General features: G+C 48.1%; 2 long non-coding RNA genes across 2 annotated transcripts; one reads left to right on the top strand and one right to left on the bottom strand.

The window, feature by feature from the left end:
* The first annotated feature begins 3,010 nt into the window (after positions 1-3,010).
* On the top strand, positions 3,011-5,386 carry LOC122384364. The gene is made up of 3 exons (XR_006257024.1): positions 3,011-3,098; positions 3,614-3,726; positions 4,572-5,386. It is a non-coding gene; the product is annotated as an uncharacterized LOC122384364 (long non-coding RNA).
* Positions 5,387-6,295: 909 nt separating this feature from the next.
* Positions 6,296-10,233, bottom strand: LOC122384363. Its single transcript, XR_006257023.1, has 3 exons — positions 10,039-10,233; positions 9,081-9,172; positions 6,296-7,343 (listed from the first exon to the last, which is right to left on the bottom strand). It is a non-coding gene; the product is annotated as an uncharacterized LOC122384363 (long non-coding RNA).
* Between the last annotated feature and the right edge of the window lie 267 nt (positions 10,234-10,500).

Genomic DNA, 10,500 nt, shown 5'->3' with positions numbered 1-10,500 from the left:
ATCTGAAGGACCCACACCGGCACCTCTGAGGGCCCCACACCAGTGTCTCAGAGCTCTGAAGGCCCCACACCGGTGACTCTGAGGACTCACCGGCTCCTGAGATCACCATGTTGATGTCTAACGGCTCCACAAGGCCACTGAAGGCACCACACAAGCTCTCACTGAGCTCTAATGTCCATGTGCCGGCCTCTGAGGGATTTAAGCCAGCGCATTCATAGCTCCACACCAGCAATTGTAAGGGCTTCACATTGAAGTATCTGAGGGTTCCACACCGGTGTCTCTAAGAGCCACATACCAGCATCTCTGAGGGCCCCATACCGGCGTCTCCGAGGGTCTACATCTGGCGGGCACCCATCAGCGACTGAAGGTCCCACACTGTCGACTCCGAGAGCCCCATCTGCGTCTGGGAGCACCATGCCGTCTCTAAGAACCACAGCGGCTCCTCCGTACGAAAGATGGGCGTCTGCAAGCCAAAGGGGAGCGGTTCTGAGACAGTAGGGGACCTACGTGCAATAGAGGGGCGCCTATGAAGCCCATAGGGGCGCCTCAATGCGAAAGAGGGGCGCCTCTGAGGCCTACATATATGGGCGTCCACATGCAATAGAGGTCTGCAGACTGCAATTGATCAATGCCATGAGGGTGCATTCATAAGAAACAGGGGCGCCGGCATGGCAAAGAGAGGCGCCTTCAAGTGTCTATGAAAGAGAGACGCCTATGATAAGCGCACATTGTATGCGACAATGCAACGGGGCGACTGTGGGACATATAGGGATGACTCTGATGACTATACATAGAACGCTTATATGCCAAAGAGGGCGCCTATGAAGCTAATGGGGGCACCTGGGAAACGAGGAAGACATTTGTGTAAGGGTTTTCAGGGGTCATGCGCCGTTTGTGGCGAATAGATTCTTTTAAAAAATCGGAGGGGGAATAAGTTTAAAAATGGTGCGGACTTTCCGCACTGTTCGCTTAAGCGGTTACGCCCCTGGGTACATCTGCCCGATCTCAGAAGCTAGATTTGGAGGTCATACTTGAAAGCAGCCAGCAGGACGAGGCAAAAGTTGGAGGCCCCTGAAAATAGGAGGCCCCCTGGAAAAGGAGGCCCTTGACAGGGTGGCCCACCCACTTTTCATGACGTTCCTACGCCCGTGAAAAGGATGACAGTACGAGGGGCGTTCAGAAAGCTACGGGCCCGACCATGAAGGAGCAGAGAGATACAGCATCGACTCATTAGACCAAAAAGTTCATTTATTCAAATAAACACCGTTAAGACAAGCACATTTCGCGCAGCGCTTCGCGAGAGCCCTCAAGGCCTCCATAACCAAGTGGGTTTTGGACCCATCCTGCACGTCCAAGACGGCTGATTTCGTCTCCCTGCTGTTAGCGAGGTTGCCGCTGCTAATTTTCTTATGTTGGGGAAGAGGTGGCAACCACTAACCAGAGTGTGCAAGGTTCGGAGAGAAAAAAGTGGATGCGACAACAACTCGAAGCTCATCGCTTCACTGTTCGTCATCCCGCCCGCGCCCATGTACGCAGGTGCGTGGTCGCGGATCAGGTGCACACTTTACGTCAGCTTCCCTATAGCCTCTCCTCGATGTTTATCGAATGGACGCACATCATCAATTGCCTGCCCCTGTTTTGGAAAGTTGACGAGCGGAGGGGGGTCGCATCGACCCCTCCCCCCTGCCAGGCCGTGTTATGAAAAATGCCCAGGGCGAGGGTTAACGCTTGGTGCTTTTTCTGCGCTAACTACTATGAAACGAATCACTGCTCTCTTCTGGGCGTCGCCCATCCTATCCGAAATGGCGAACTATGCTACGAATAGAAGCCCGAATCAATCACAGAAGAGACTTAATTAATGGCCACTTACTTAATTTGCGTAAGTGGACATCTCAATAACACATCATTTAACACACCGCCTTGCAGGCCAAAATTCCAACTCCTTCATTGTTCGGCCCGAAACTTTTTGAACGCCCCTCGTAGTTACGAGCTTCAGTTTTCGGGGTCTGATGCGGTAATGACCTGGCGTTGAACCCTGGGGAATCAGGCTGCATCACCCACTCAAATCAATATACCTATGGCCTATTCTGGAGCGGCACCTTCCGAAGTCGGTGTAGGGCCTCCAGCGGCTGGTGTGGAGACGGATCGGGGTCTATTAGGGGCGGTCGCGTGGTATGCGGGACTCAGAGGCAGTTATGGACCTCTATAACCAATTGCGTTTTCGAGCCTCTTAAAATCCATTAAGGACCGGAGTCCTAGACACGTGAAACCTCATTGTCAGCTATACATGCACCTACTGTGGCTAGAACCTTATTTATGTCCTTGCATGTGTGCTTATTTAATATTTGCTTATCTGTTTATTTTGATTTTTTATCAACTGATAAGTGACAAAAGATTGGTAGGGCTCAGCGAACATTGGTAGGGCCCAAATAAACATTGGTAAGGCTCGGGCCCTACCAGGCCTATACAAAACGACGCCCCTGGTGTTCGCTGATGTTGATGTTACGATATTGAGAACGCTCGAAACGGAAGAATCGTAAAATACATTTACAGGACAGGGTGTCGAGGGTGAGCTGTTGAACCGTGTCTATGCTTCTCTTTTCTTCTTTATTTCATAGAGCACCATCTATTCGTAATAAAGTAATGGTTTCAGATTATCTCTTTTTACCTTTTTCGCTGTTATGAGCGAGACGTCCGTTTTCGTTTTTCCCGCCAATGAAAAAAGCTGTGTTTTAAAGGAAGACTGCCACCTTCAAAAAGTTTTCTCAGATTGGCCCATGATTTTTTCCCTGGATAAAACGAAATTTTAGAATTCACCTGGCAAGCTATCATCACGTGAATCGCGTAAAAAAATTATCGATTATCATAAATTATCAATCGGCTAATGTCTAGCGACAATGTTGACACATCACTAGACTTCAAGGTCATAAGATATGGAAGCGGGTTTTGTCGCCATAAACGGCGCGCATGTTACAATTGAAATATACAATGATCCTTGCTTTGGTTATGTATGTCCTGTTTACGCTTTTTCAATTGCCTGTTTTAATGAGTTATGTTATCTATATCTTAAAATATTCCAATTCTGATTCATCTGATAGGTATATATATGCATGTATTTTGGCATGTGATATTAAAAGCTAGACTATTTCCAGGTTTATATGAATAGTGATAGACTAAGTTGAGACAAAGGCTATTTGAATAACAAATACCTGTGGTATTGGAAAATTGTCATGAATCTGATAGTGTTTCCATTCCAGCACCAATTTCCCAGTCTTCAAAGTGTGGCAGGGAGCTCAATCCGTGACAAGATGTTTGGGACAGGCAAAACATTGCCCAAAGCGGAATGCCGAGACCTGGGCAAACCAATTCCTTTCATAAGGGCCCCTCATGAATATGATGAAAATGATATAATGATGAAGTGCATCATTTAATAAGTATGAGAAGCGAAACAAATCAATGCTGTGACAAGCTTTCAACTTCTGCCCCAGATTTCCTTGCTTCTGCCCCAAAATTCCTCAAACCTGCCACAACCTGTGGTGTGTGCCCCGACAACATATTGTCAAGACCTGCCACGTTTTGCAGACTGGCCCATTTCTGTATGCCTACCTTCCAGGTGAAGATGCCTGGTGAGCGAGGGAGAGGACGAGGACGGGTGAGGAGAGGAGGTGGTCGAGGGGCAAGAAGAATTCTCAACTTTTCACCCACCGCCCAGCCCGAGCCCCAAAGGTAAATAACTGAATGTTTCTTACGATGTGATGTGAAAGCATGAAACAATTGTTAATATTTATTTAATTGCCATGTGTGGCCTAGCCTTTATCTAGGTTGCTAGCCAATATATACTTTAAAGTGATTATTGCAATTAAAATTATCATGTACCTACCTTGAAAAGTCAGGTACACTACAAGCAGAAATAATACAACCTAATCTAACCTTACCTAACCTTACCTAATGTAAGATAATCTCACCTGACTCATTGTGTGGTTTGGTGGAAGTTATAAATGTTTTGTGAAAAAAATATGGTTAGTACACAAAACATTTCTAAGGATGTGTTCTTTCTAATCATGTTTTAGTTTTGTGAGTCTCTTCATTTTCTAAAGAGTGCAAAAGGAGGTATTCAACTCTGCTCATGATAATTCAAAAGGAATTCTTAAATACAATGCACCAATAAATCACTGATTTTCACTTTGTGGTTCATCAGAAAACACATTCAACATCATTGTCTTTCTATAATGAAAGATGGCACTAAAACATGAACCACTTTTCCTTCAGAAAAGTGGTGCTAGGTGAACTTGATACAGGTGAACTTATTACTTAGGACACATGGTACAAGTCTTGATCTTATAGGGGGAGGCGGCTCGGGTTGGAGATACACGTACACTGGTTATTAGGGAGACCATTAGGTACCGTTAATGATTTTACATTGCTGTGCGATACGAGGTTGTAGTGAATAGTGATGTTGCGTCATTTGTGGACTTCCCTCCTGCGAGTTGTCTGGTCCTAGGATTTCATGCACATCTTCCTTCACTTCAAACTGGGATTTACCGGTGACGTGTTTTCTCTGTGTGCGTCAGGTGTACCAGTGGAAGCTCCTGCACCACGTCTTTAAGGACCACCTTGTGATGCTGAACCCGGTGCACCTTTCCCTACAAGTGCACCGTCTGTACGGCCACATTCGCATATGTATACAAACAGTTCGAGAATGACGTCTACAGCTCTCACTCTGTCGTCGCCAAGAAGATTATGGAGTCGTTTGGCCGTAGGAAGGCAGCTGCGGCGGCGGCCGCCACCGGACAGCCCATCAAAATCAACAACGAGATCACAATTCACAATCATCCCTCACACGGGCTCGGGCAGTGCGGCAAAGGGCTCGTCTCAGGCCAGCTCGACGCCGGTGAAGCGGCGGCGACCGGAGTCGGCGCCGGCTCCCGTGGAGCGTGAGTGCGAGCTGTGCGAGCATCGCGCGCTGCCGTGGTGCAGCCGCGGCCGCTGACGGAGCACTACCTAGTACCTGCGCCAGGCGCCTGCACCAGGGCCGGCCAGAGCTCGAGTTCACGCCGCTGATGCGCGACCCCAAGTGCGCAACCTTCGTCACAGAGGAGATCTGCGAGCAGCTGCGCCGGCGCGCCGCCGCCGAGGACTCCGACAGTGGGGTCGAGGTGGAGGTGAGCGACGCGAAGGACGGCGCGGCCGGCGGCGCCCCGTCCGCCTCCGGTGGCAGCGCGCTCAGCAAGCTCAACGAGGAGACTCACGCCTATTGCCGCGGCGCGGCCCCGCCGGCTGGTGACCGTCCGGAAACCCAAGCCGTTCATGGGTGACTGAGTGAAACGAATGGACGTGCGTGTGCGTTTTTGTTCTGTGTATGCGTGCGTTTGGAAATGGCGTCTCTGTGTGCGTGCTTGTTTTGTAGAAGCGCTAGCGGTGCCGACGGACCCAGCGATGGCGCGGAGGGCTTTGATGTACCGTGTGTCTTTGATGTTGATGCATTCCCGTGTTTTGTTGGTCGCGCGCCCAGCAGCACCGTGTACATAGCCGGGGGCGTTCCTGCTCGACGCCACGTTCTGTTCGTTGTATCTCAGTGCCAGCTTTTTGCTCCAAGTCCCGCTCGTGGAACACGCGACTCGCTCGATTCAAATAATAAATATACACTGTATTCTCTAACAACCTGATATTCTCTGAACAACTCTCTCCTCTCTCTCCTCTCTCCATATAAAAAATACGGCCACGGTGAGTAGGTGCCGGCCGGCGGTAACTGCCTCCGGACGGTTCTCAGTTGATATGTGACAACAGTTAGGAATGTAACACCGCCATAGTACCCTCCATCACTGCCGGGCGCGGCGGTCCCCGCACACAGGACCGGCGGGGGGGGGGGGGTAGCGACCGCCGCCGGCTGCTGGCCGCCCATCAGCTGCAACACCAGCTGCTGCAGATGGACAAGCTGCTGGCGGTCCTCGTTTAGCGCGATCAGCTCCTGTTCGCGCGCCGCCGACACAGCGTTCACAGCGCCGCCGCCGATGAATTGCTGCAGCCGCGCGCGCAGCTCCTTTCGCTCTCTGATGAGACTGAGACTGAGCCAGCCAGAGCCAGAGTCGAGACTGAGCCAGCTGAGTCTTGACAGACCGGACAACACACAAGGCGCCAAAAACGAAGCAACATGATTGGTCGACACATCGAACCGTCTGTCACAGCGACTGTGCTTGGACCACGGCCATCCCGCAATAGTGACAAGGCATTATCCTGAACACGCGCAGAATCACGCCCAAAGTCAATCGACACACCAAGAAACGTAAAAACATGCGACGGAACGAGAACTAATTTATTGAAATTAATACACAACCCAACACTAGTCAGAAACGCAGCGATACCATTCAGCGTCCTTGGACATAAAAAGAAAATCATCTAAATACGCCAAACACCTGACGTTAAATCTCGACTCTACAAGTTCACTGAAAGCATCTGTTAGGTACTGCATCTCCGAAGGAGATGCAGTACCTAACTGCATCTCCTTCAGTACCTAATAATGCAGTACCTAATAATGGTACTGCATCTCTACCTAATAATGCAGGAGATGCAGTACCTAATAGGGCCCATTGGTAACAGAGAAAAGGTATAAGCACGTTTTACCATCATACAAAACACCAAAAGGACGTGTGGAACGTGCGCGAGGAATGTGATGAAATCCATCTTTTAAATCAATCTTGATACCGGTATAAAACCCCAAAACGATAACTCTAACGCATCCTCAATAGACGGCAAAGAGCACGGCCGGCACGGCAAGAGGGGCGTAAGCACTGACAAATCGTATACCAGTCTGGCCACAGTCGCACTTTTTGGCACAGCAAAGTCTGTAGCAGGCCAACTAAACAGCGACTCGCTCGCGACCGGTGCCGACGGCGATGAAGATTCGTCGTCACCAGCGTCCTTCCGAGGCGCGCTGCCGACGGGGCACGCGCCACCGGCCCGCCAGCATCACCGTCGACCGATGCCGTCTTCAAAGAAGAGCCGCTCCCCTCAGTGGCGGCAGCAGAAGAGACCGCAGGCGGCGGGGACCCGGAGCAGGGCACAGAGACGGTGCCCCCCGCCGCGCCTCAAACGCCGAACTAAGCCGGACGTTCCGGCGAGCCGGGCCCGCGGCGCGCGGCGGAGCGCGCAAGCTGGACGGCCAGGCGGGGCGCGGGCGCCGCCGGGTGAGCTCCGGGAATGATGATGGAGAATGATGGAAGGATGATGTTATGGAGCCGCGGATGCTGCTCCATGGCAGAAATCATCTCTGCAGCTGCGCCGTGCGGATGTTGGTGGCGACCGCCCTCTGGGCTCTGCGTCAGCTGGCTGGTGGCTTGCGCGCTCTGTGGGAGAGCAGGACAAGGTGTAAAATGCTGCTACGGGACACGTAAGCAGATGTAATACCTCTGCTCGAGCTACCATACGCAGATAAGACTAAAGTCTGTTCCATTTCAAGCTTGCAGCCGAAGTACCATGCTGTAAACAACACATGCTTTATGTGTGCATAGCTCCTACATTAACCCTCGCCCTGGCAGGGCATTTTTCATAACACGGCCTGGCAGGGGGGGGGGGGGTTGATGCGACCCCCCCTCGCGATTGGCTCCTATGGCACCTAGAAACACCAAATTTGGTAGGTAGGTGGGACCCCTGGAGTTCTCGCCCCTATGCAAATTTGGTTGCTCTAGGTCAATATTTGGAGGTGTTTTGGGGGATATAAATGTAAATTTTTTGCTAAAAACAGGTCAAAAGTTTTTCGCTTATAACTTTTGATCCAATTAAGATAGAAAAAAAGAAAAGCACCAGTGAAATCAGCACGTCAAGGCGCGTCGAATGATATACCTTGTTGTTTGCTGAAGTGTACTTAAAGTTTTTCTTAATTTTTAAGTAAACTTTAATTAACTAATTAAGTTCAAGTTACCCAAATTGCATCATATCGCATATCATTCGATTCGGCTGATCACCAGGAACACAATGATACCATTTTTAAACTCTAGCGTCATTATGTGCCAAGTTATTGGCAAAAACGTCATTTGACCTCAGTTGACCTCATTTGACCTGACCAATGGATAAGTTCACCAAACAAAGAAGCACCAAGTGACCTGCTGTTAACTACTATGGTTTCAAAGCACAAAAGTGATGGAACGAAGCGGATATCTCCAGTATTTTCCGAATTTAGTATTTTCCCATAGGCTTAACATTACGACGTTATGACCTCTAACTGACCTCAGGTCAGTGACCTCAAAAAACCCGAACTATATGTTATACAACTCGGTGAACTTAGCACATCCTGAAAGTTTGAAGGAAATCAGTCCAAAACAGTGAGTTGGACAGCCGACAGGTGCAAAAAGAAAATTGAAACTTGACCATGACCTTGTACCGGTTTTTCTGACCTGGTGACCTGACCAAGGTCACCCGGACTTGAAATTTTCAGGTCATATGTAAAAGGGTTGCCCCGTAGGCTGTGCCAACTTTGCGCCGCCGTTTTTACGCTATCTTCGAAAAACCTTGGGGGGTGCATCAACCCCCCCCCCCTGCCAGGGCGAGGGTTAAGAGACACATTATTGAACCAAGAAGCAACTTGGCAAAGCAACTTAGACCATAAGCTTGGTATGGAGCAGACTATATTTTTCTTTAGTCTGTTATATAATCAACACTTTGTTTTCTTTAGAAGGAAAATTACTCCTGGCTGGAACCAATCAGTTTCGTTACCCGCCTATCAGTACCTAGTCGTAAAGCAGACGCTGCTCTTCCCTGAACAGCTGAAGGCATTGTGACTGGTGGTAAGCTGGTAGCTTGTAGGTATTTAGGCTGTAGGCTGGTAGGTTGTCGGTAAGTAGGTAAGGTCAGGCCTGGTTAGATTATGTTCGTTATTTTCATCTGTCTTCATACAATGCCCGCCTTCAGCTCATTCAGGTGTTTGCAGGGAAGTGCAATGCCTGCTTTATGATTACTCTTTCTAGTATCTATAATTATCAGCATTCAAATATCATTTAATTTTCATGCAATAATCTTGCTGAGACATGTTTAAACTCTAACCCCCTCCCTGTATAAAAAAACAGCAGTATGCACAGGTAACTTACTGATCACTTTCTGCGAACAGCCTGCTCCCAGCATTGCTGTTCCTTCCACGGATGCCTTCGTTTTGTGCTCCCAGCATACTGCATTGTGTTGACTGTGGAGAAATTTCAACAGCTTAGAAGGACCAACAAACATTTCTTTAGATATCTGCATGTTTGCTATGATGACAAGCTAGGATGCAATGTAGGTACCTACCAAATGATAACAATAGGTACCCATTAGTGATAAATTGTAACTAAAATTGACAAATATGTTGAAGGTTATGTTGACAACATCCTAATTTCTCAGTGCTGACATTACTATTTGGCTCCAGACTGGAAAAATTCACGTTATGCTGAAAATGTCCTGCATAGTGGCATGATTGCGCCAAAACTTTCAGTGCATGTCAGGCGTAACTTCACATGCGCCGAATTCAGCGCATGTTGGCACCTGAAATTTACGGCGCAGGGCGGCTACAGATTTTTTATTTTAGCGAAAGCCCTGTTGCCAAATTTAGTCGGTAGTCTGGTCAATTTAGCAGCAGATTTCCCCTGCGGACGGCTCTAGAGAGGATGTTATGCCAGATCGCCAGATGTGCAATGAATTTTCAGGTGCAATCCCACTACTACGCTGGTCATATTCAGCAGAGCATTTATTTTATCTAGTCCGGGCTTTCCAATGTAAGAATCATGTTGACCCAGCAAAGTTATGGCTGACTATTTGACAATGACAATAACATGACCCCATCCTCCACCCATATTTTGTCTGCTCTTACACCCATGTCAAAGAGCTAGCTAAGAAAAAATGATCATCATTTACAATGCCCATAGCAAACCATCCGAATGGGACATTTCAATTTGCTGAAAAACAAGACCAATACCACCCTGACCCGACATCCATATCAATATCTAATTCATAAGCAGTACCTATTTCTGCAAGACTTTCTGAAAGGAAAAATACATATTCCCATATTTTTATTACCTATGCCTTCGTACGGAAAAACAGAACTCATATTTCGCCTCACTTCAAATTCTTGCCGGCCAAAACAAGATACCTATAAGAAAGGGCCAAAATGTGTTTCAGTTTCTTCCGATCGAGGTCAAGTTCAAAAGCCACCATATGAAAGAAAAACTTCAAACGTCTCACAATGCTGAAGCCCATTTCCCACACTTTTTTTAAAAACCGACATACGGGATATAGGGCTTCATAGTTTGTTTTTACCCTCTGAAATAATCTTCTGATACCATTTTGGACAATATCATTACACAAGAACATGAGAAAAAATAGCTCATCCATCGTATAGGGTGAAGTCGTATAAGAGTACGCACTTAGTGGATTTCTTGCTCTCATTTGTTTAATATTTGAAGGAAAGAAATCGCAAATAGGGAATATTAAAGTTCATTGAATTAGCCATCAACCCATGGGGCAACGATCCTTCAGCGT

The sequence above is a fragment of the Amphibalanus amphitrite genome, unplaced genomic scaffold (genome assembly GCF_019059575.1).
Source record: "Amphibalanus amphitrite isolate SeventyFive unplaced genomic scaffold, NRLGWU_Aamphi_draft 000187F_arrow, whole genome shotgun sequence".
NCBI classification, from domain to species: Eukaryota; Metazoa; Arthropoda; class Thecostraca; order Balanomorpha; family Balanidae; genus Amphibalanus; species Amphibalanus amphitrite.
This window is presented reverse-complemented; position numbering and strand designations above follow the sequence as displayed.